Below are 23,259 nucleotides of genomic sequence, written 5' to 3' on the forward strand. Positions count from 1 at the left end.
TGATTGTCATTTCACTTGCAATTGCGTTGATTGTCTCAAAGTGAGCAGATAAACAATGGGGTGAATCAGCAATCGACTACAGTTCCTTCCAAATATTTATTTTGAAACTGAATGCTAGATAAATATGTTGTTTGATTTTGGAAGTGTTCTATGGTGTTTTTGGACTTGATGTTAATTCTCAGATGAGCATTTGAGATCTATTTTAATTGTGTGTGACCTAACTGGAACTGTGAAGAGTTCTCTCCAGCATCTCTAATAATTAAATCTTGCTTCACAGTGCTTGGTTGAAGCTCATTGCATTAGATGGTTGCTTGTTACTGGCCTTCGAGGTCTGGCATTGATGTCTTTAGTCAACTCTCCTTAGTTTTTCTCAGGTTTGCAATCTAGGTGATATGCACATCTCTCATCAGAATGATTTCATCATAGGCTACAGCATTCTAAGTTGCATTCAAATCTAATTTGTCCGAGGGCATTGATACATGGTTAAGCTCTTTGTTTGAACCATAAATCAACACTTTTAATGTTGCTTAATATCAGATAGCGCTTGTGTTCAGATAATTTATTCTGAAATCTGAACTTTTTTTTGAGTAACCATTGAGATTTCTATTAAGGGTGAAGGTTATGAGCTTTTTTCCTGAGTTGATTGAAAGATGCCTCTTTCAAAAGGCATGGAGGAATTAATTTAAAATTCTGAGTTGCTCTTTTAAGTAGCATGCAAATCAAACTCCACACTCCAAACCAGTAATGCTGAAGGATAACAAATTTTGCTGATTTAAGATCATACCTACATTTTGGAATATAATGCAATAAATTTATCCATTGCATATGAGGACTTCATAGGTAAAAGTGGGCTCGCAGTTTATAATTTGTGAAATGAACATGAGTTTGATAAGTCACATATTTTGAGATGCATCTTCAAGTTAAGACTTTTCCACCAATATTTTTAATTGGCATAAATTTATTGAAGTAACTACTACTCTGGTTATATTTGATAACTGTATTTTAAAAAAACATGCGGATCATCTAATTGAATATCTCAACTTTTGACTTGTGGTGTAAAAGGCAGTCCCTGAATGAACATAGCTGTCAGAAAAGATCCTTTATCTGCTCACTTGTCTTTTCACTCCTTCTTTTGTGATAAATTCATTTCCTTATTGATCATTTATTTCTTGAGGTTGCAATGAAAATGATAACATTTAGAGGAGATCACAAGTTTCTTGTAGCTCTGCTCTTTGGTTGATTAAGGGTAATCCATGCTGTGCCTGTGATGGTATGGAAAATGAAATGTGAACATGATATTGACACACTGTGAATGATCATGTAGTAGAACCAACACTCGTTTGGTCGGGCATGCCTTCTAAAAGGTAGTCCAGTAAAATTCAAAACCAGCATTAGTTGTACAGACATCTATAGTGTCACTAATAGTAATATTAAACGTTGTATAGTTTACAGGCTCATCAAGTTTCCCTGACATTTCCACTCTACAAATCACTGCATTAAGTATCACTTAAACATAAATAGCTGCAGCAGTTGCTATACTACATAGCACACAAGCCGGATGCATTTACAATTTGTTAGTTGTTGGGATTGCACACGTGAATGGATTACCGGAAAGTGCATTTGTTAGTGGGGTGTTTACAATCACTCAGTCTCAATGATTACGTACCTACAGAATATACTCTATTATTAATCATATTTGTTTTCTGTATACAAGCTATCTCCACAATTGTTTCTTCATACTACTGAATCCTCACATACAGTTAATAAATCATTTACGGTGTACAAACTGTAGACATGTTGAATTTAATAGGTTCTGATCTCAGAGATGTTGCTGTTGTTTTAAAATTTTTCCTCTTAAATTATTCAGGTACCTATGAGTGTAAATGCTCAGATGCTTTCCTCTGGAAATAATAGTTATTCACTGGTTTAAGTTTATGATATAGTCTGAAACTGCAATGGCACTTTCTCAGATGGCTTACAAACAAACTGTTGTATTACTCATCATTGATGTTGGGCTAATTACAGCCTCCCCATTTTTAATGCTTAATGAAATCAGGCCTCGTCTCATAAATCTATGGTTCATAGAGGTACAGTGATGTATCTGAAGTTACTGGAAGTATGATGAACTTATTGCAATAAGATGTTACATAATTTTCTTGAATCAGTCACAAATATTCAATATACAGCCTAATTAAATTTTTTAATATCCATTTTTCATCAGGTGTTGTATTTCATGAAATGGACTCCTCTTGCATATTTTTGTGTTTTTTGGAATCTAAACCCTGCTTGATTTACTATCCATAATAATTGTGGATATTTGGTTGCAAAATTTAAGTGAATAACACCTAAAAATTTTAATGGCAGCTCACATTTCCTCATTGTCCACTCAGTTCTCTTACAACTTCAAACCTTTACAGGCATGCCAAAGAACATAGTTGCATTATGGGTCCAGCATTGGTAATAAAACCTGATAGTAATGAGATATTTAGGGCAATACAGCAGGATGTATATGGCAACCTTGTGCTATGAAATGGTCCACTTAATCCTATATGTCATTTTGATTTATCCCTATCACTTCTGTTTGTTTTCATTAAATTATTAATATGAAATCTAGTCGATCTAGTGGATAAGTGTTAAGAGGGACATAGTGCGATATTTGGTATAAGGTAGAGGTTTATATTGTGAAAAAATGGGAGAGAGTTGCCTTAATTTAAAAAGCTGTATATTCAAAAATATATATATATCTATTCAAATGTTTTGTAATCAATGACTGTGAGGGGATGTTTTTCTGTGTTTGTCAATTTATTATTAGAATATATTAACTAATATTTATGCCATTGCAATCCAGCCTCCTCTCATTTGATCCCTTCCACCCAATTTGGGTGTACCTAATGGAAGGGAAAGATTAGATTAAATTAAATGGAATGGAATGAGGTGGTTTTTCAAGTTGCCATTGATGGACTATTAATGCAAATGGCAAATGCTCTGCGAGTACTAATGAGACACTGAGCAAGTGCTGCAGCTCAAAATATATATATGGCAAGTATAGGAATATATTTGATGACTTGAAAGGAGTATTAGTAGTACTTAAAGAGTAAAATAAAGAGTTGTGACCACATTATATTTTAACTGTATACTGTTCTCATGAAAGAGGGAAATAATTTGCCTAACTGAATCAATGATGCATACTTAAAGATGGTCTTTTCCACTTGTGTATGTGAAAATGTGTGAGTGAATAAAATGAATAAATGATTGCCATTCAGTTGTTAACTGAGACTAAATGATAAATAGTGGAATTGACATCTTAAATGATTGAGTTTTCCTTGCATATCCAAAAAAAATTGAAATGGGTCATTCATCTTTATTGTGCTATTGACGAAAGTGTTAATTTTTACTGCATCTTTACTGATTTTTATGATTTGTGTCTGTGATTATGATGCGTTTTGACTTTCATTGAAATCAAAGGAGATGATAAAAAAGGAATTGTGATAAAATCTTGACTGATATAAGTGAAGGTAAAATGGATATTTGGGCATTTCAATGTTATAACTTTTGGAAATTAGGGAATTGCAGATGAAAAAATATTGCTGATTTTTTGTTTTGCAATGCATGTACAAAAATTGTGCACCTGTGTACAAAATTAAGATTCATGAAATTATTGTTTTGCTCATAAGGGAAAATTATTTGAACTTTATTTCAAGATTAATGAAAAATTACCTTTATTTGTGACAAAATGCTTAGCTTGCAAAGAGTTCATTTTTCTATTAAATTTTGATTTAGAATTGTCCATATTTATAGTTTTCCTAGGAACTACCTAATTTTATCTAATGCTATAGTCAGTCATGCATGCAAGCCATCAAAAAGCTTTTGTCACAAATTAAATTGTTACATAATTTTCCTTAAACACAATGGAAAAGTATTACTTTTGTTAAATAACTGGCTTTAATGTGGGAATTCTTCTGTTTAATTTTTATGTTCATTTCATAAATGTTGGCCGTTTTTACTTAAAATATGATGTCATCTGTGATGTTTGTTGTATTCACCTATAAGTTAATGAAAAAGATATCAGTGGGTGGTATATGTTTCAAGATTTTTAGTAGTCTCAGAGATATAGAGAAATTCCTGAATAATTGAGCTGGGGCAACAAGCTCAGTGGTCATCTCCCTTGTTTAATGGTTATGTTAGCTATTTGTTACTATGCCAGTTTTGTCAGGTAGTCCAGTGCAGTTCCTGTGATGGCAATGAAAAGCCGTTTAAGAATCAGTGAAGAGGCATGACATTAAGGCATGTTTTACCTTTTCATGTTTCTCACTCTAAGTTCTTTCTGTGTGAATGAAGAGACTGATTGTGACTAATTGCAAAAACAATCTTCATGTGTTTCTTGTTGAATTGTGTATTTGGTGTATCAACTGATCATAGTTTTTTGCTGTGTAACTGCTGTGAAATTGTGAGCAAGTTTCCACCCAAGCCATATTTTTTCTCACCTCATCAGTCTTCCCATGTACGTACTACATTACCCAGTTACCTTCTGAAGTTTGATTTTCTTAGCTATTGTATAATAAGTTTGGTGACAAAAATAAGCGGTCTTAAGATGGTTATTTCAAAAATCTCTATCATTACACTTGCTAGAGATATCATGGAAAGTGACAAAATTCATATGTCCCACTTAAGATTTAGGAAAAATTTATCCTTAAGCAGTAGTCTATCGACATTCCACTGTGTAAAATTTTGATTTGATCAAAGAATTTATCAGAAAAATTACTTAAACGAAAAGTAATGAAGACCACTTACTGGAAATATAAAAGCCAACCAAATTAACCATTTGGACTTTTCTATTTTTCTACATTTGCTGTTTTAAATCACAATGCATTGGTTAGACAAATATTTACACCTTCACCAATTCTTAATCTTAGTTTTGAGAAAGATTGTTGTCAAATTGTTGTTGTTTGCTCTGCGTTATACACAGTAGGATTGTGGGTTATGCAGTGCCAACCACTTGGCATGAAGAATTAATTAAATGCCCAAGCACTCCATTATAAATATGTATAAATAATATAAAAGGAAAATCATTTGTAAGTGCATTTTTTTAACAAAAAATGAAGTGCTCTGCTTTCCTTTGCTCCTCCAAGCACCCAGGTTGGGGTAGAATTAATGAGTAAATACTAATGTATTTACTTGTATAAGGATGGTATAGATCGCATTATTCCAAATTTATGGAGGTTGGAAAAACTTTGAATATCACAAACTATGGTGATCACTTGGAAGCAATAATGAGGCACCAAAGTTTTATTCATTAATTATATTTTACAAATGCATTGTTATTTTTTCAGATATTAATTTTCAGTCAAGCATTGGAAATTTTTTAAAAACCTTTTTTTTTTAATACATGCTATACCCTTTTGTATGCCCTCATGAAATTGAGAAGTTTTGTTTTTACGCCAAAGGCATTGACAGTTTTTTATTTGTTTTTGTGATTATGTTGTAATTGAAAAGTTTTTAAATTATAATTTTAGTGGAGGAACAAAGTAAAATGGAGAGCCAAATGAATTGTAGAGATAATACTGCTGAGCATGTTCTGTAGAAGCAGATGCAAATCAGTCATATCTCTGGCCCTTTTCTTATGGATCTCCCCTCTTTGCAAAATGAACTTCCTTTTTAGGCTTCATTGTTCAGAAAGATATTACATATTCTGTATACTGCTTTTCACCCATGAAGAAGCAAGTCAGTGACTGGAGGTGCATTATTATTTTGCAACCAATCATGTTATATCATGTAAAACTGCTGTTCTGTGTGTAGGAATATGAATGGAATAAAGTTTACTATAGAAAGAAATTCACTGGTTGAATTTTTTCGAATTCATCGATTAAAACACTGAAATTTGTGTAAAAATCCCAATTTACCAAGCTCGGTGAGAAGGTTGTATCAAGATGTTAAGTATGTGTAATTTTGATAAACTTTCCAGTTTGTGTATCTCCTAAATTCACTCTATCAACTTTATGATGGTAAAATAGTCTTAATCTCTTACCATGCTAGTTTTCATAGAAATTGACATTGAAAATCCAGGGCTCTTGTTACAATGAAAGCCTACCACCAGAGAAGAATTGTGGATTAATTATGAATAAATACATGTTGTTCTCACTAAAAAGAGGTATCATGTACGCAAATTAGTAAGAGTCATAATAACTCTAGCATAACAGTACCCATCAGCCTATGTTTAAGTGATATCAGTTGGTTAATGAAAAAAAGCTTAATTTTCATGGTTTCAAAATGGTGCCATAAAACTAAACCAAAATCAAGTCAATGGGAACATTTAAAAAATTTAAAATACCCTCTTAAAAACTGTAGATTGACTTCATGCATGTGTACACATTGTTCATAAATGTGTTTTAGATTAATTTCCTCAATTTGTTGATACATGATTTACTCATACATGATAGGTTTAACTTTACTGCCTCGTGAAAAAATCTAGGTAAGATGGGTCCCGTGTTTGCTCTCAGTGTCTATTTATTTTTTTTAGTACCCCGCCAGCCACCAGGGGGAGAATAGACACCAGACTAACCCGAATATGACATGAAATGACCCTCCCGCGGTCGAACAATGTTTTTCTGATCTATTATCGTTCGCGGAGAAATTAGAGCAGATTGAGAGCGTCACATCAACCCCCTCGACACCAGCCACCCGCTTCACTTCCGAGTTCACTTCCCTGAAGGAATTCAGAATCTCTTCAGATCCACGGTCGACGGCATCGTTCACGCCAACATGAGCCACGACCCGCAGCCTGTAACAATTCGTGCCCGCAGCCGCCGTCTGCTGGAGAACGCCACCGCTAGGAATGCACCATGTTGTCAGGCGATGGCTCACACCTTCCTCGACTGCCCTCTCCCGCAATGGGACCGTCACATGTCTGAGGTTACTGCTGCCAATCACTAGAATCCTTCCCTTCCCACTCTGGCGGTTCCTCTGCGTGATGCTCACACAGGGTAGGGGTTGCAGATACCGCTGGGCTATCCTCCGTTAGCACCTGATACGTGTTGGAGACGGGGATGAGGTTTGCCTTCGTATTTCCATTCCCTCACCGAAGCGTTAACTTTTCCCCTCTCCGCGCGAGACAACCTTCCAATCCTCTGGTTTCCGGAACGGCTCCTCTCCCCCATATAAGGACAGGACACCGGGCGGCCTCTCGATCAGTCCGCCGCATGTTCGAAGAACATTTTTCTTACATTTAGCATAAACACAAATCAAATCTTACTCTATCTGCATGCATTCACTTACTTCATGCTGATTGAATAGTTCGCGATCAAGGGACTACTATTTGTCACCAGAGCCGTCTTTTCACAAAAAAAATCAGAAAGTACTTCACAATATCTGCAAAACTAGAACATTTTTTCGTGCAATTTAGCATAGACCATATATAAAGTAACTCTATCTGCAGGCAATCGCTTACCCCATGCTCATTGCCTAGTTTACGTTCCAGGATTCGTCACCAGAGTCGTCCTTTCAAACCAAAAATTTCTTTATGCTCAACGAAGGCTACTTTATCGTGCAAATTGATGTCACTGACCTGCTAAACTAACAAAAAAGGTCGACTACCTATTTAAGATAATCATTCAATCATCAATAAAGAGAGTCATTAATCATGTTCCGTTGATGTCATGATGAGTCAAAAAAGTGAGTAATGTAGAGGCTTTGAAGTTAAAATTTAGTGATACTGGAGTTATTTCAAAGGGTTTTATTTCTCCTTTCTTCCACTAATCTTCCTTTTCGAGTATTACCATCATTAGAAGGTCATCAGATGAGATTTAATATTCTCTAGAACATTCTTAAATTCAGCCTGCTGATATTCCTTTTTTCAGTCCAGTTAATGCGTCTCAATTCCATTTCCCAACCCACCTACCTTGCCTTTTCTCTTTGAATCGGTCGCTGCACTTCACAACTAAATTGTGATGAGTCCGCATCCGCTCTCGGGAACCTGCGCAAATTGATCACGCTATTCCTGAATCTTTGACTGACTACAAAATAATCTAACTGATACCCTTTAGAGTAACCCATTTTACATGTATACTTACGTCTTTTAGGGTGTCTAAACTAAGTGTTGGTGATGACTAACCCCTGTCTCATGCAGAATCCAATTGATTTCTCTCCGCTGTCATTCCACCTACCTAGACCGTAATAGACTACCTCAGAACCGTATTCCTCAGAACCTCAGAACCGTTTCCTTCGCCTATTGTTGCATCCTAATCCCCCATCACTATAAAATGCTTCCCTCCAGGAACATCCGCGATTACATCCTCTAACTGATCGTACACCCTATCGACTTCTTCCACCTTATGATTGCTTGGTGATGTGTATACCTGAGCTATGGCCGAGTGCGTCGGTTCTGCTTTTAATTTACCTGGGTAAAATTCTATCCTCTTTGTTGACTACGATCTTTCCTACCTTTTTATTCAAAATTATGGCAACTCCTCGTCCGCTCTCGTCCCCTCCGCTGTAACTTCAGCTAAACTATTAATGCAGTAATCCCCGCTTTCATTCCATCTTACCTCGCAAGTGCGTAGTCATTAATCACAGACATTGAAGGCGAAGACTCGATTAAATACCTTGTCGTTACCCTCACTCACGACCTCTCCTAGGTGAAACACATACGGGGCAAGCTAAAAAAACCTAGGCTATATTAGAAGAGTTCGAGGTCAATGCGATGAAAATGTCAAAGAGAAACGTTATATTTCGCTGGTTCGGCCTCATTCAGAATATGCTGCAAGCATATGGGATCCTCACGAAGTTGGATTAATTGCCAAATTCGATCACGGGCAGGGTAGAGGCGCTAGATGTGTCAAACGTTGCTATGATAAACGCAGTAGCTCTTCCAATATATTAGAGCAGCTAGGCTAGAAATCACTCACAGAGCGAAGGTTAAATTACAGATTAAGTCTCTTGCAGGAAGGACGTCTCTTTGGCAGTGATGGGGAAATGTATTATTACCCCCATCCGACTACGGTAGGAGGGATTATGTCCATAAAATTAGAGAGATCAAGTGTGGGACAGATGGATTTAAGATGTAATTTTTTCCACGAACGACAAGGGATCAGAATAACACTGTTCGACCTCAGTGCCATTTCTTTGTCAATACTAGCATTCAGGTCTTCGTAATTCTTTATCCCAAGCTATTAAGTATATGCCGACAGTCTTTAACATGGCTGGGCAACTCTTAGGTAAAAAAACGCGCCTCTTACGGGCAGGGATACTGCGGAAGAATTCTCAAACCCCCCCTCCCGCATGAGGGTAGAGGGATTGAGACGAACTAAAGAGATGATAGAGTCACAGGGAAAGAAGAATTGAATGAAATATCCCACAAGGATATCCGAGTGCACTGCACAGTTGTTAGATGGGACGCAGTTGACTCATCGCACTTCCGAGGCGGGATTGGAAATGCTGCTTCACCTGTGCTTCAACCGTCCCTCCCCCTCTCCTCTGACCTTCCATCCAACCCATCCTCCCCGTTATGTCCAAGTTGTCATGCCAAACGTCATGAAATAAACTCAAAGAAACTAAGGAAATATTCAGGTTCATGCTACCTACTCTGATGCTACGATAAATGTGTGGGCAACTAGCAGTTGCCAACACATTTATTTTACCGTGTTCCTGATGAAACTTTCCTTACAGCAATTTATCGGCAATTTAATTAGAACTTGCAAATTATTTGTCGGGTCGCAAGGCACCAATATTGTATTACCATTGGGGTCATTCATTTGCATACGTGTTACGGCATGTATTAGTATAGTAATGGAGTATGGCATGTATTGTGTGGACAATGAGACCCAAATCTGGATTCACTGGATGGTCACACGATGGCTCGTTTAATGACGTGCAGGCATTTCTGGAGGGGTACGAAATTAGGTTGTTGGCTGGTGTTCTTGGAGGCAGGACACTCGGTACCCAAGCTTTCGGCGAGGAAGGGTGCGGTTGACTGCAACACTCCAGTTCGCTTCAGTGCAAAACCCCGCGAAGACACGCGAAATGCTCACTTTCGGAATTGAAATGGCCTTACAATTCCCACCGTCTCCTTTTCCATCGTCCCAATTCGATTTCACTCTCTCTCGTGCGAAGTCTCCCCCCCTAGCACCCCCCGGCTTCCACCGATGTCCCCTCCCTAACCTCCCCCGCTTTCCCCTCAATTCTGTCCCTTACTTCCCGACGGGTATTTGGTCTAGCCAGTTCGCTTTGAGAGTTGGGATGAGCCAGCCGATGGAAGTGAACGGTCTCAGGACGCACGAGGACATCTTCGAGGTACTCTTAAGCGGTCGAAATCACGGGCAGCTCTATGTCATTGGTGAGTGGTGATTTCATACAAGCCCACGTGCAAACATACAGTGGTAGATTAGGCTTCTTCATAAAGGTGTTCCGTGTATCAAATTTCTATTTGTCAGATTTCGATTATCGGTATCTTAGGACCACTTCCCAAAATTGACGGTTGAATGTTGGTTCTTCAGTAGTCAGGTTACAAAAATTTTGAAATGTGCTTTCTCTTGCTGGCATCCGTATATACATGCAAAGGGTTGTAGTACGTGGTAAATCCGATCTTCAGCAAGTCTCAATTGTCGTTGGTTATTGTACTGGGAATGTATAAATTATGCTCCAGTAATTGTCATCACTGGGGATCGGGAAGGTGCGGTGGGTAACGACACTTCGACGAGGCTTCCCACCTAGACGGTCCTACCTTGAATACTAGAGGCGGAAGGTATTTTTCAGTGGTGTCCCGCTCCCAACGATGAAGGTGTTTTGTGGAGAGCACTTTGAGTGAGTACACCGTCCGTCGTTTGGGACGCTAAACTCGCGGACCCATTGGCACCTTTCGTTGAGACTACTGCCTACGTCCGGTTTCTCTCCACCCTTCCTCCTTTCTCATCCACCCCTAATGGCTCTAATGACCTCTGCTTTCGGCCACCTCCCCAAAAATTACAAATGTTGTCGATCCTCGGCATTATTGAGGTTGCAATCACGGCCGGGGTTGCTTCCAATTCTTGTGTGCGCAGGTATTGATATTTCGATTTTTAACATCCAGATTTTCGTAATTGTAGACTCCTCAATTTATAATCTGATTACTTTCTGGTCTACCCCTCGCCTCGCATGTGATACGACTTGGGGAGGGACTGAAGATATGACGGCTGGTTAAGTGGATAAAAATTAAACCTGAATTTTGTGGTCATTCCTTCATACGCGACGGTGGCACCTTAATTAGTATCGAGCTCAGCATCCAAGCACAGAGGCTGTGCGCTCAAATCTAGCGTCGGGTTTCCGGGCGACTGGATGTATTTCCCAGGAATCCTTATAAGGAAAACAAAGCAACCAACACGGCGCTTTGGAGCCTGGTGAAATTAGCCACCAGTGCCTTAATTTTATCGGTCTTAAAAATACTATTTTGAAATTGCTTTCTCTGCAGATACGCTTCAGGTGAGGTCACTCCTTGGCGGAAACATGTCAACCTTTCCCTGAAAAAGTCCACCTGCTGCCGAGGGGAGATAATATGGGTAAAATCATATAACTTTAGTTTGCCCTGGCTCTGCTGAGACGATTTGTAGAATATTTTTACTCACTTCCCAAGTATTATAAGTATGATGAATTATTTATATTTTGTTTTAGCAAGTAGAAATGGTGTAATCATTGTCACTGTAATAGAGCCGAGAATGAATGATTACTATACTTTTTCCAAAAAACTTTAAATTTGCGACACTGTTTCAATGCAAAATGTAGAAGTTAATGTAGCAAATAAAGGTTTTGCGGGAAATACATTGCATTTTCCTTTCATTAAAAAGTAAATTTCCTCAAAATGAGGCCTCCTATTGAATGTATTGGAGGGGAGAACGGGACAAGACTGGTTACTGTACGAATACACTGGGGATGTTGGGTGTAATGAAGGGAGGTAGAAAGAATGTGGATCGAAAGGATTTATTGTAGTGTGTGGTGTCGGGTATTCTTTTTTGGCACCATTGAGAAGTCAAGGGGTTCTATTTTAGTGTCTTTCCAATACCAACTTTAAACCATTATTTACCGATGAATTAACATATTATTTAAAAGTTAGTTTTATTATTTAGCAATATTAGTAAAAAAAATAAGATATCACCAAACCTGCATCATAGGCATCATAACTTAATATTCATTGAAAAGTCGTTTTTTCAAAGATTTTGAGACTGCTTCTTAAATATGTAGTGTTTGCATAATCAATTGAGTTCATGTACATTTTTTGTATTAATATGACTAGGAATGCTATCAGTTTCATGACAACTAAGTTGCAATCAAATATTCAAATAAGGGGATCGAGATGGTGCGGGGGCTAGCGTACTGGCTTCCCACCCAGAGGGCCCGGGTTCAAATCCCGGCGGTGTTGAATATTTTTCAGAGGTATCTCGATCCCTGCTTGAGGTGCTTTGTGGAGGGCACTTTGAGTGAGTACGCCGTCCGTCGGATGGGACGTTAAGCCGCGGACCCCTTGGCGCCTTTCGTAAAGAGTAGGCTAATGCCGACGCCGGGTTTCTCTCCACCCTTCATCCTTTCCTATCCATCCCCTATGGCGCAAATGACCTCAGCTGTCGGTCGCCTCCCCTCAAAACTACTACATATTCAAATAAGCTTGTTTGTGAGAGTACGCGTTGAAATTTCGATTTGTAACGTACAGATTTTTGTCAATGTAGATGCTCCACAATTTACATTGTAGCCCAAAATGAAAGCATTGCAAAAGGAATCAAAAAAGAAAACAAATCAGCCCAATTTGCAATCATCCCAATGATGGTTTTTTGATATTTTAATATTTGACTAAAAAATTCATTTTTCAAATGTAATCATTAAATTAACATAATCTTATGATGGGAATTTAGTATGAAATTATTTCTCCTGCGAGGTGTGGTAGCCAAGATAATTCAATGTAACCTTTAAGGACCTGGCATGATTCCTGGTGACTTTAGAAAATTCCCAGCTTCACAGTAATTTTATTATTTTTAGGGTGCTCCACATGTAAACCACAGGCAGCCCAAGGAAATGAACTGCCTCATCTCCGTTCCTCAATTTAGGCATGATGCCCTAATTTGCCAACACCTTTGCGGCTGGGAGTGAGGTAATGTCAAATGTTTTACTGCCACATGCCTTTGTGAGGTGAGCTGCACTCTCATATTTATAAAAATCAAATCTTTTTGCTGATCCCTGTGGTTATTTTTATTGAATCATATTCTAGTTTGATTTTCGAATTGCTTTCAAATTTTACTTGGACTATTATGGATTTGGGTGAAACCATAGGACATAACTAAGCTTATGCCAACTGGGATGTTATTTTCATTTTATCCAACAACATAAATAAAGTAGTAGGTTGGCTTTGATATAACTCACCTAGTCATAAGCTGAATTTTATGCGACATTCACTAATCAACAGGGTAATAATGGAAGTCAATTTCTTTTTGTGCCACTTTGTGGTTTCCCAGAAAGATCTGGTACCCAAAAAATCACTCGGCAGGGATGAAGGGCAGCGGGCATCACTCTCAATCAAATCCAGGCCCCCCCTTGCAGTATACCAACACGCTACCAATTGGATTAAGACACCCACTGCTTAGTTTGTGTAATATATTTTGAAATCATTAAGTTAAACCAAGTTAATTCAATTCCAGTAAAATCAGAATTAGCTTTCATTCCTCACCTTGATTTTAAAAAGTATTTTTACCCAAAGTAAATGTTATGTCCAGAGCTTGATCAATTTCTCTAGGAGAAAAATAAATAATTCTGAAAGCTAATAAAAATTTAAATTACTCCATATAATGTGAATTTGTCATGTTAAAAATGCTCTCTATCAATTTTTCATCTTTTATGTAGTATTGAAAAATTATTTCAATAAGATCCACCTTTTACAAGATAGATTAGTTATTAATATGTCAATTTTTGCAGAGTTCCTTCTTATAAAATGAATTTTGACAAAATTTCAATGGAAAAATATATCAAATCACTAAAGGTTACTTCCCTAAGTAAATTTTTAACTTTCATTTTAAGTGAAACTATCTAAGTCTGAACAAACAAATGTACTAGTTTTACAAAAAGACACAGGTCCTTGCATTTGTAATATAATGATTTCAATTAGAAATCATTACATCCATATGAGGTATCATAAATCAGCGATTTCATATAAAACTCCAATGGTAATGGGTGTAATAATTTATAGCTAATAAGTTCCAAACTCATTGGAAATGAGTGATAAATTATGTGGTTTCAAATTGAAACTCTGTCCTTGAGGGATTTCCTTCTAATGAAGTGTTGTTTTTCATTGAATAAATTTTTAAATAACAAATAATTGTAACGCTTGTCTTTGCATTTCCAGGTTCTACATCTGTGTAGGTGATCTTTTGGTGAGACAGTTTCGCTGGCCTTCCTGCCTCTATCTTCAGGTTGACGGTATTTTTCAAAGCCCTCTTGCCTCAGACCAAGAAATATCAACGTGGACAATGGAAATCCATGGAATAGTTTGTGGAAAAGGGCTATCCAATCAGACGGCAATACTTGGCAACCACATTTGGTACGTAAGTTTGTCATGGTCGAATGCACCCAAGCTTGTCACTTCAAACCCTCCACTTCTTTCCCCTGCCCTGTGCAAAGTCGTTGGATAGGTGAAAGTGAAAGAACCTCCACACCACCAAACTAACCCCCCCCCTCCTTTGCTCATTTCACCATTATAACGCACTCATCAGCCAGGTCATCTAGAGTGGATGGGTTATTCCCCTCTTTCATTTCTGTCTAACCCACACTCATCCTAATTGTCCTCCCTCACATTCCCTCCCTGTCCCTAGCAGGCATCAATGTCCCCCATTATACTTGCTTGCTTATTCTCCACCACTTCCCGTGCCGGCATCTTTCAGCTCTTCATACCCTGCATTCCTCCATCTTGCCTTTTTGCTTTCTTCTGTTCCTGGCAGCCTCCCTTCTCTCAAGTGGGGTGCGAGTTGAGCTCTCTGAAAGCATTCTGTTTGCATCTGCGGAGGGAGGACCAGGAGTAAATATCACAGCAAGGGAAAATTGAGCTGCTCCAGTCTATTTGTATCTTAGTAATGTATCCAAAGGGATAGTAGTAATATATCCAAAGGGATTTTTGAAAGATGACAATCTCACAGCTTGCAATAAACTCTCTTATCCCACATGAAACTAGAACCCAGTGAATGGGGAACATTTAAATCCTCTCTGTTCAATGTTAACGTTTTCCTCAATTTATGAAAACCACATTATATCCCTATTTTAATGCAACAATTTCAGATTGTAAAAATCATTTGCCTTTACTGGGATTCGAACCCAGATCCCTCAATATCCAGTCGAGTGCTTTAGCCAGTTAAGATATCGAGGCGTCCTCTTAAACTCTGAAATTTTGGAGCTTTTAAAGCGACAAGATGATCTGACGAAATACCGTGCATACAATGTCACAGTTCTTTGGAATTTATCCTTATTTTAATTTCAGATTTCTTCTAATATATCAACCAGGATTTCATTCCAGAGACCACTTAAGTGTGTAAAATATTAGTTTTCAAGACTACTGCATCGCATCATTCTATTAGGAATATTAATTTAATATATCACTTCTTTCCAAGTGAAGATAATTACTCATATCAAGTTATATTATTAAACACTGATGTCACTAATAACTAATTATAACCTGGTAAAAAATATAACCATAAAAATAATTAAATAATATCAAATTTTTTAGAATGCTTTTGCCTTCTTAGTAACTAGCCAAATAACATGACTTAAACGAAGGAGATCAGATTGTTGCGGCAGCTAGTGTTTTGGCTTCCCATGCTGAAGGCCTGGGTTCGAATCACAGTGGTGGCTTAACTTTTCTAAGATATCTTGATCACTACTTGGGTGCCATATACTATAATGGAGTAGTACATCCATCAAATGGAGCATTAAATTGTGTGACCCCTTGGCATATTTCCCTTATAGTAGACTAATGCTGACAAATTATTCCTATTCCGACCCTCATTCCCAGATTGATATCTTAGCGTTTCTATTCAAGCACAAATGAGAAGATTCATGAACTTCTTCCCCCAATATTGGTCATGGAGATGAACCTACTCTACGATAGTTTGCTTTTCTTAAAATGGCCAATGAGGCTTACAATGAAATATTTCAATATTTCTATCAGGTCTGAGATGTATCACATCGTGTGCCTATCTGTGCAATTTATGCAGCTTCTTTTTCACCAGAACTTTGTCAGCCCAAATGTAATGTACTGAGTGATAGCTTACCCCATGGTTTGTATCATTCCACCATCCTTTTATTACTATGTACAAAGTATTTTCATATTATTATGTCATATTAAGGTACATGTGAGCACATGTGAACAGATGTCTACTACTACAGGAATACAAAAAAAGATTCACACACAAAATATCACTGGAGGAAGTGCAGTACTTCATAGTATTTAAGTATTTGGTAGTCATATTGGGAAAGATTGTGGAAATAATTTTAATGAACAAATGGTAGTCTATGAATAAATCAAAATTTAATGAATTTTCATAATGTTGCATTTCATAGTAATTGAAAATAGTGTTACTGGCAATCAGCATGTAGTCGTTTCTAAAATTAAAAGTTTTTGATGAAAAATTAGTTTCATATAGGTATTCAACAATTTAGAGGAAAAAATTTAAAACTCTAATCATACCCATCATATCAATCTGCATTCGAAAATCTTACTTTTCTTACTTAATTCAGTCTTATTTTTATCTTGACCAAATTCAATTAACTATCTGCCATCCAGTTCTGATGCCATGTGCAGAAAAAGTAAAAGAAATAATAGTTCAACTACACAGATCCATACACAGGGAGATTTTTAAACCAAATTTTCCTAGTTTAACAACTTATTGTTGAATTTTTACTTCGTTGCCTTGAACATTAAACTGATCATATGATAGTAGGATACTTTTTTCAATCGCGAACTCCCCCATGCTGCCACCCCTACCATTGCTTTACTTTTCTAAATTTTTACTTCCTATCTAGAAATAATATTGATGGACTTAAACTCTTATTTTTCAAGGTTGAAAAATAAGTTGAGGGATAAAACCAAAGCCTAGAATTGACTGCACGTTGGAAGAAACTGTTTTTCGATGTCAGGAACATTTCCTATTCATCATCGGGATAACTTTGGTGTCACCATGTGTGTGGTCTCAACTGAATCAAGCCACGCTCTGGTGTGTGCTCAACCACACTAGGTCTGCTGAGGCAGAAGAGGGGATAGAGGAGAGAGCAAGTTTACCCTGCAAGTACTGGCGTAAGCTATTTTAAATCATTACATACTAAATCCCTTCTGTGAAAATTTGGAGATATTTGACTTAAAGATCTTTGCAGTGCTTCTGCAAGAAGTGGTGAACGTTATACATAGTTAGTGGTATGTTTCAAGCCAAAGATGACTATTTGTTCTTCAATAATTTGAAAACATTTCATTTTATTATTCTAATTTTGATTGAGTTTTCTTTTTTCTTTCTCAAATGAACCTTTCAATCTAAGAAAAACTTTCCCAAATCCATCTCTTATTTCCCTTTAACTGGTTCCATGCGAGTCATCTAATGTGCTCAGTGAAATGAAGTTTTCTTTGAACCGTGGCACAAATTTAAGTTAGAGCAAAGCCTTTTTCTTTTAATTTATTTTAAAAAAGCACAATGAACCTTCTGTTGATTGAGGGATTGTGGTTAAGTGTGTTTTCTCTCCAATGAGTTAAAGAAGGGCACTTGTTCTAAGGAATAACGGAGCTGCTTAGGGAGAGTTATTTTCAGAAAAGGTTAAAATAATCAGTATATATATTGAATTCAATGGCCTTCATGGACCCATAGTGATGTCAAGATGGTGTCTTTGTTTTGGCCATTTGAAGTTTTTACTTCCATGAGTTGGTCGGCATCCTTTGTTGATCCTCTTAACTTATATGTATGATTTCTGTGGCTTCTACGATGAGTTCATGATAGAAATAAGTTTTCAATGGCCATTAATTTTGCCTCTCCAAATTACATGTTGAGCAAAGGCCGCTCCACATATATTTTGCAATTGCCATCAAAGAGAATTGCTTGTTTTTTCAGTGTGTCTATTGTGTTATTGCAAGGACCCAAATGGGGCTTTGAAGGGTTTGATGTGGAATTGCCTCCTGACATACAATAAAAATTATGGTTTTTAAATTGCTTCGTTTGGATTTCAATCAGCATCATGGTTTGATTAATATCACAATTAAAAGTATTTGATAAATCCATTAAGAAATTCCCAATTGCAATTTTTTTGTCACTTCTAAAGGCAGAAAGTTCTTTGTTACTCCCAACAATAAATGCCTTTGATATATCCTCCAGAAGCATTCTTAAATGTTTTAGCAATGAAGAGTTGTTTTTTTTGAATAGCTAAGGGACTGAGGATCATGACCCAAGTTATTTTGATATAAGGCTAAATGGAGAAGGCTGAAAGGAAGGTGGAAGATCTGTCACAGGACTTAGGAGGGACCAAATGGGATACAGTTGGCAGAGCACCTTCTCTATCACCAGTTATTTTTCTCAATTTCTTCCATTTCTCCCTTCCATTGCATTTCCTGTCTTCTCTAAGCCCTTCATCACCACAATTCATCGAGAGAACATTGGTGATAGACAGTGGATTGGTGCAAGGGTGGACCTACATGGGCAAGAGGGTATTTGTAGTAATTAAAAAATTATTTGCAATAAGAGTTGAACTTCAAGGTCTGATTTTGAAATTCATTGCCACTGTAGCTTTGTAATAGAGATTTCATGGTTATGACTTGTCCGACAGCTGCTTCTGAATCCTAAAAGTTACAGTATTATTATTATTATCAGGTAATCTACCGTTAAAGGTAGGTTTTTGGCCGGACACAATTACCAAATAAATATTTTGAAACTCCTAACTATACAAAAAATCCAGCAATCTACTCTACATCAGGTCCTTCTTCATCTGAGTACTTCCTTCCTCCCTTTATCCCATCCAACATCCCAATCCTGTTCCTGCCCTTTCCTCGTTTGCCTAACATCCTCCCCTCAATTACAGTCTTCAACATCCCGCTTCCGGTCAATACCCCCTTCAGCCACTTTTCCTGCCTCCATAGGATTTCTCCCAAGAAACCCCTCTCTTTGCACCCCATACCAAGTGCTTCATCATTTGTTTTCTTCTCGGCCCATTTCACCTTCTCCCATCTTCTCCAAACCCACATTTCAAAAGCCTCCAATCCACGTCTATCCTCCTGCTTCAATGACCATGTTTCTGCCCCGTACATAGCTACCCTCCATATCAAATTTTTTAAGAGTCTTTTCTTAATATCCTTACTCAACGTCTCTTGTTATAAACTCCCTCCTTGTGAAAGCCTCCTTGCCTAGTGCAATTCCTCTCCTTACATCCCTACTACTTTGACCATGCTGGTCCAAAACACTACTGAGATACGTAAACTGTTCTACCTGCTCTAGTTTTTGCCCTCTTATTTCAATGTTTAGCTAAGCCTTTTTTCTAGAAAATTGCATAACCTTTGTTTTATTAATATTGATTCTCATCCCATACCTGTCGCACTGAATTTCCAATTCACTAAGCAATACTTGCAGCCCCTTGGCTGACTGACAAACTAAAGCTTGGTCATCAGCAAACCTAACTGATTTTACAAATTCCCCACAGACTTTCAATCCTGCCTCCAGTTCTTCCCATGCCTCTTTAAAAATTTCCCCCACATACTGTTTGAACAGAAACTGTGATAATTGACCCTGCCTTACACTTCTTCCTAACACTGCCCATTTGGACTCCCCGTTCCCCACTCACACCTGAGCAGTCTGAGACATGTGCAGATTGCGGATTAGCCTCCTGGCTCTCCAATCTATTCCTATTTCCTTCAATATACTCATTAGCTTTTCCCAATTCACTCTATCAAATGCTTTTTCGAAATCTATGGAACAAGCAAGTATGTCCCTCCTTGATTGAATTCTATATTCCTCTCGATTAGTGATCTCATTTCTGCAATAGCATCACGTGTACCTCTCCCCTTCCTAAACCCAAACTGATCATCCCCTAAGTAGTCATTTGCCCTACTCTCTTATCTTTTTCTTGATGATCCTAAGCTGCATGGGAAATAACTTTAGCTGCATGAGAAATTAAACTTATCCTGTAGTCCTCACATGATGTAACCTCTACCTTTTTCGGAATAGCAACTAACACACTGCTACAAATTAGTCTGATACCAGGACTCATATTCTCTGCATTTTCCATCATTATAATCTTGAAAATAATTGAGGTGGTTTCCTGTTGCCTTCCTCAAGTGTTTTTAATGTGACACCATCACTTACTTACTGCCCCACTGGGATCAGACGACATTGCTGCCACATCACTGAGGAACAGACGCTGCGTGGACTACCTTTCCTCCAGCTCCTAACCTTTGACCTATGGGTGGCCCTACCTGGAGCAATAATTATTACTCCTGCCAGCACAGGTCTAGGGGTCATTGGAACACACAAGCCCTTCCAAGGTTTTAGTCCATGTAAAAGTGTTGCAATATAACAGTGGAAAAAGCAAGCAATGGTATTGGTGGCATGTGGGCAGTATTCGTGGCACTTCACCGGAATGGAATCTTAAATATTCAATGAATACAAAACGTGGCTTGATTATTCTTTTGTTTTTGTAATGAATAGATTTATCTCTATTCAATGTAATCCAATCTTTAACATAAAACATGTAAATAAAGACTTTTCCTATCCATTTGTGGAGTAATGAAATGTTTAAATATTTATTTCATTTTTTTAACTGCCAGAAACCAGCTCCATCTGATTGACAAAATGAACAGTAAGGTAGGTAGGAGCCTGTGGTTGAAAATATGAATGTCAGCTGATTAAATTGAAGTGTGATTTAATGTGTTAAATTATTCAAGCTGGTAAAACTGTAAAGAAACACTTTGAGTTCATTGCAATAAAGTCACCATAGTGAAGAATCTGTTTTTCAGTGGCACTTTGAAATGGTTCTTTAAGACACATGAACCCCAAAGAGCCTTAATGATGATTTTCATTTGGCTTGCTTTCATTTGATCTTTAATTCAAATATCTCCTCCAATTAAGTTGCCAGGTATAATGGTCAATGCCCTACAATCCTTTCTAAGGTTTTCCATCCTCTTTTTTCCACTTTAGTTTCTCAAGGTACTAATTCTTAATCTTCAAACTGGATAATTGAATCCGAATGGAGAGTTGCAATGAAATATGAAGAGACATGATTACATTTTGAAGTTATCTAGCAGTATCCTGTCCTACTTTGGGTTAACAAACAATGTGACAAACTAGTTCCCAAAAAAAATCCCATTAAATTGCGATTAAAATCCTTCCATTAGTATCAGATGTTATCTGGTTCCGTAATTGGCAGTTAAATCTGGTCCAACAAATTAGTTCATAAATAGTTTTGATCAACAGTTACAGAGGGTAAAAAAGAAACTTTACACTACCACAATAAAGGTTAATATTTCACAATCATGATTTCGATACAGTGCATAATCATTACTCCCCTCTTGGAGCCAGACTATATAAGTTGAAAAAATGTTGAAGTTTCTTACCTGATGATTCACAGCATCAAAATGATTGTAGCTAAATATTAAATCTTTATTGGGCAAGTGTAAATCTTTTACCCTCTAAATGAAAAAATTCTACAAAGTTTAACCTGTAACTGTTATGTCTAACAGTAATTCCATTCATAATCCTTGTCTTGATGTCAGATTCCATACAAATCAAACCTACCACTTGATTATAATCTTTTTATTTTAAATTCCTTAATATCTTATTTTCATTTGATTGCTTCACTTTCCTGTACCTTAACATACTATAGGTCTAATGATGATGATGGTTAAATTGGTATACCCGTAAAAGTAGGTTTATCATGAAAATCGGCTACCAAACAGTAGTGACAACTTCCTTGCATCAACTAACTAAACAACCCAACATCAGACCCCTCTTCAATGTATGTTTATATACTACATTGAAGAGGGACATTGCATTGTCCAATATTCCTCCCGTCCTCTCCTTACATTCTCCCCTCTAATACAATTTTCTGCACCCCATTGGTAATCAAAAAGGTCTGCATCCCCCTTTCCTGCCTGATATTACATTACAATCTAAATTCCTTATACCTGTGTAACTAAGCAAATCAATTTTCATTAGGATTTTAATATAACTGTCTCTGATAGGGAAACATAAATAATTTAAGCATTAGATGTATGGATTTTGTAGTCAATTTTCTGGCATGATTGAAAGCATATGTAATAATTTTTTCATATCATGGTGTAAGAGTAAAATTATTTTTCTTCAACTTTTCGTGTGGACAAAATATTCAGTGAACATTTTTAAATGTACTTGATTAGAATTTGGGTGAAAGCCAAAGCAACTTTACTGGAGATGCTGTAATATTACCCCTGAAATATCCCCAGAGAGTCTCCGAAAACAGTTTTGTTTGCTGCAATGTTTAACAAGAAATTACTCATTTAGTTGACACTTTTGTATTCTATAATTTTGAAATTAATAAAGGTTTTGAATATATTCTTGCATTAATGATTCTCGTGTATAATTAAAATGAAGCTACTGTGACTGCGGTAAGAAAGAATGTGAAAGTTGCAGCCAGTGCAGTGGATAGAATTGCATAGATAAATTTGTTGACATCTAGCTCTTGAGGAATTTTGGAAAAATTCACTTACTAAATAACATTTAAGTATAGGATTAAATGTAACTTCTATTCTTCACAACTGGCAGACTTCACTGAAATGAAAAATTACATAAATTACTGAATACGAATTGAGAGGTATTGCAACCAATTAGGGTTGCGGCCACATTTTTAATTTGAGCATTATCTAACATTTAACTCGCTAATGTTAAAATACATCGTGTAGTTTCAGCCCATTAGATAAGAATGTGCTGGAAGTAATCGGTAGGGTGCGTTTTTTTTTTGTTAGGAAGCCCAGTTTTAGGCAACAACCCTCTTGAGGGAGGGGATGGAGGGAGGGAGGTCTGTAGGCTGCGTCATATCATTAGCGTCATTCTCCTCTGGTGACAATTTTGTGCATATTAGCGAATCATGAACCGTTCCCCATGCTCGAACGAATCCCAGGAAGCCACTTACGAAATGCAAAATGCATTTAGTATGCCCGCGTAAATTTGAATTTCGAAATTACACGTCGGTGTCTCTAGTGGGAACAGGATGTACTAGGATATATTGGCATTTGAAGAGGTTTCAACTAGTGAAGGCATGCGCCAT

The sequence above is a fragment of the Hetaerina americana genome, unplaced genomic scaffold (assembly GCF_022747635.1).
Source record: "Hetaerina americana unplaced genomic scaffold, ioHetAmer1.1.p SCAF_10, whole genome shotgun sequence".
Classification (NCBI taxonomy): domain Eukaryota; kingdom Metazoa; phylum Arthropoda; class Insecta; order Odonata; family Calopterygidae; genus Hetaerina; species Hetaerina americana.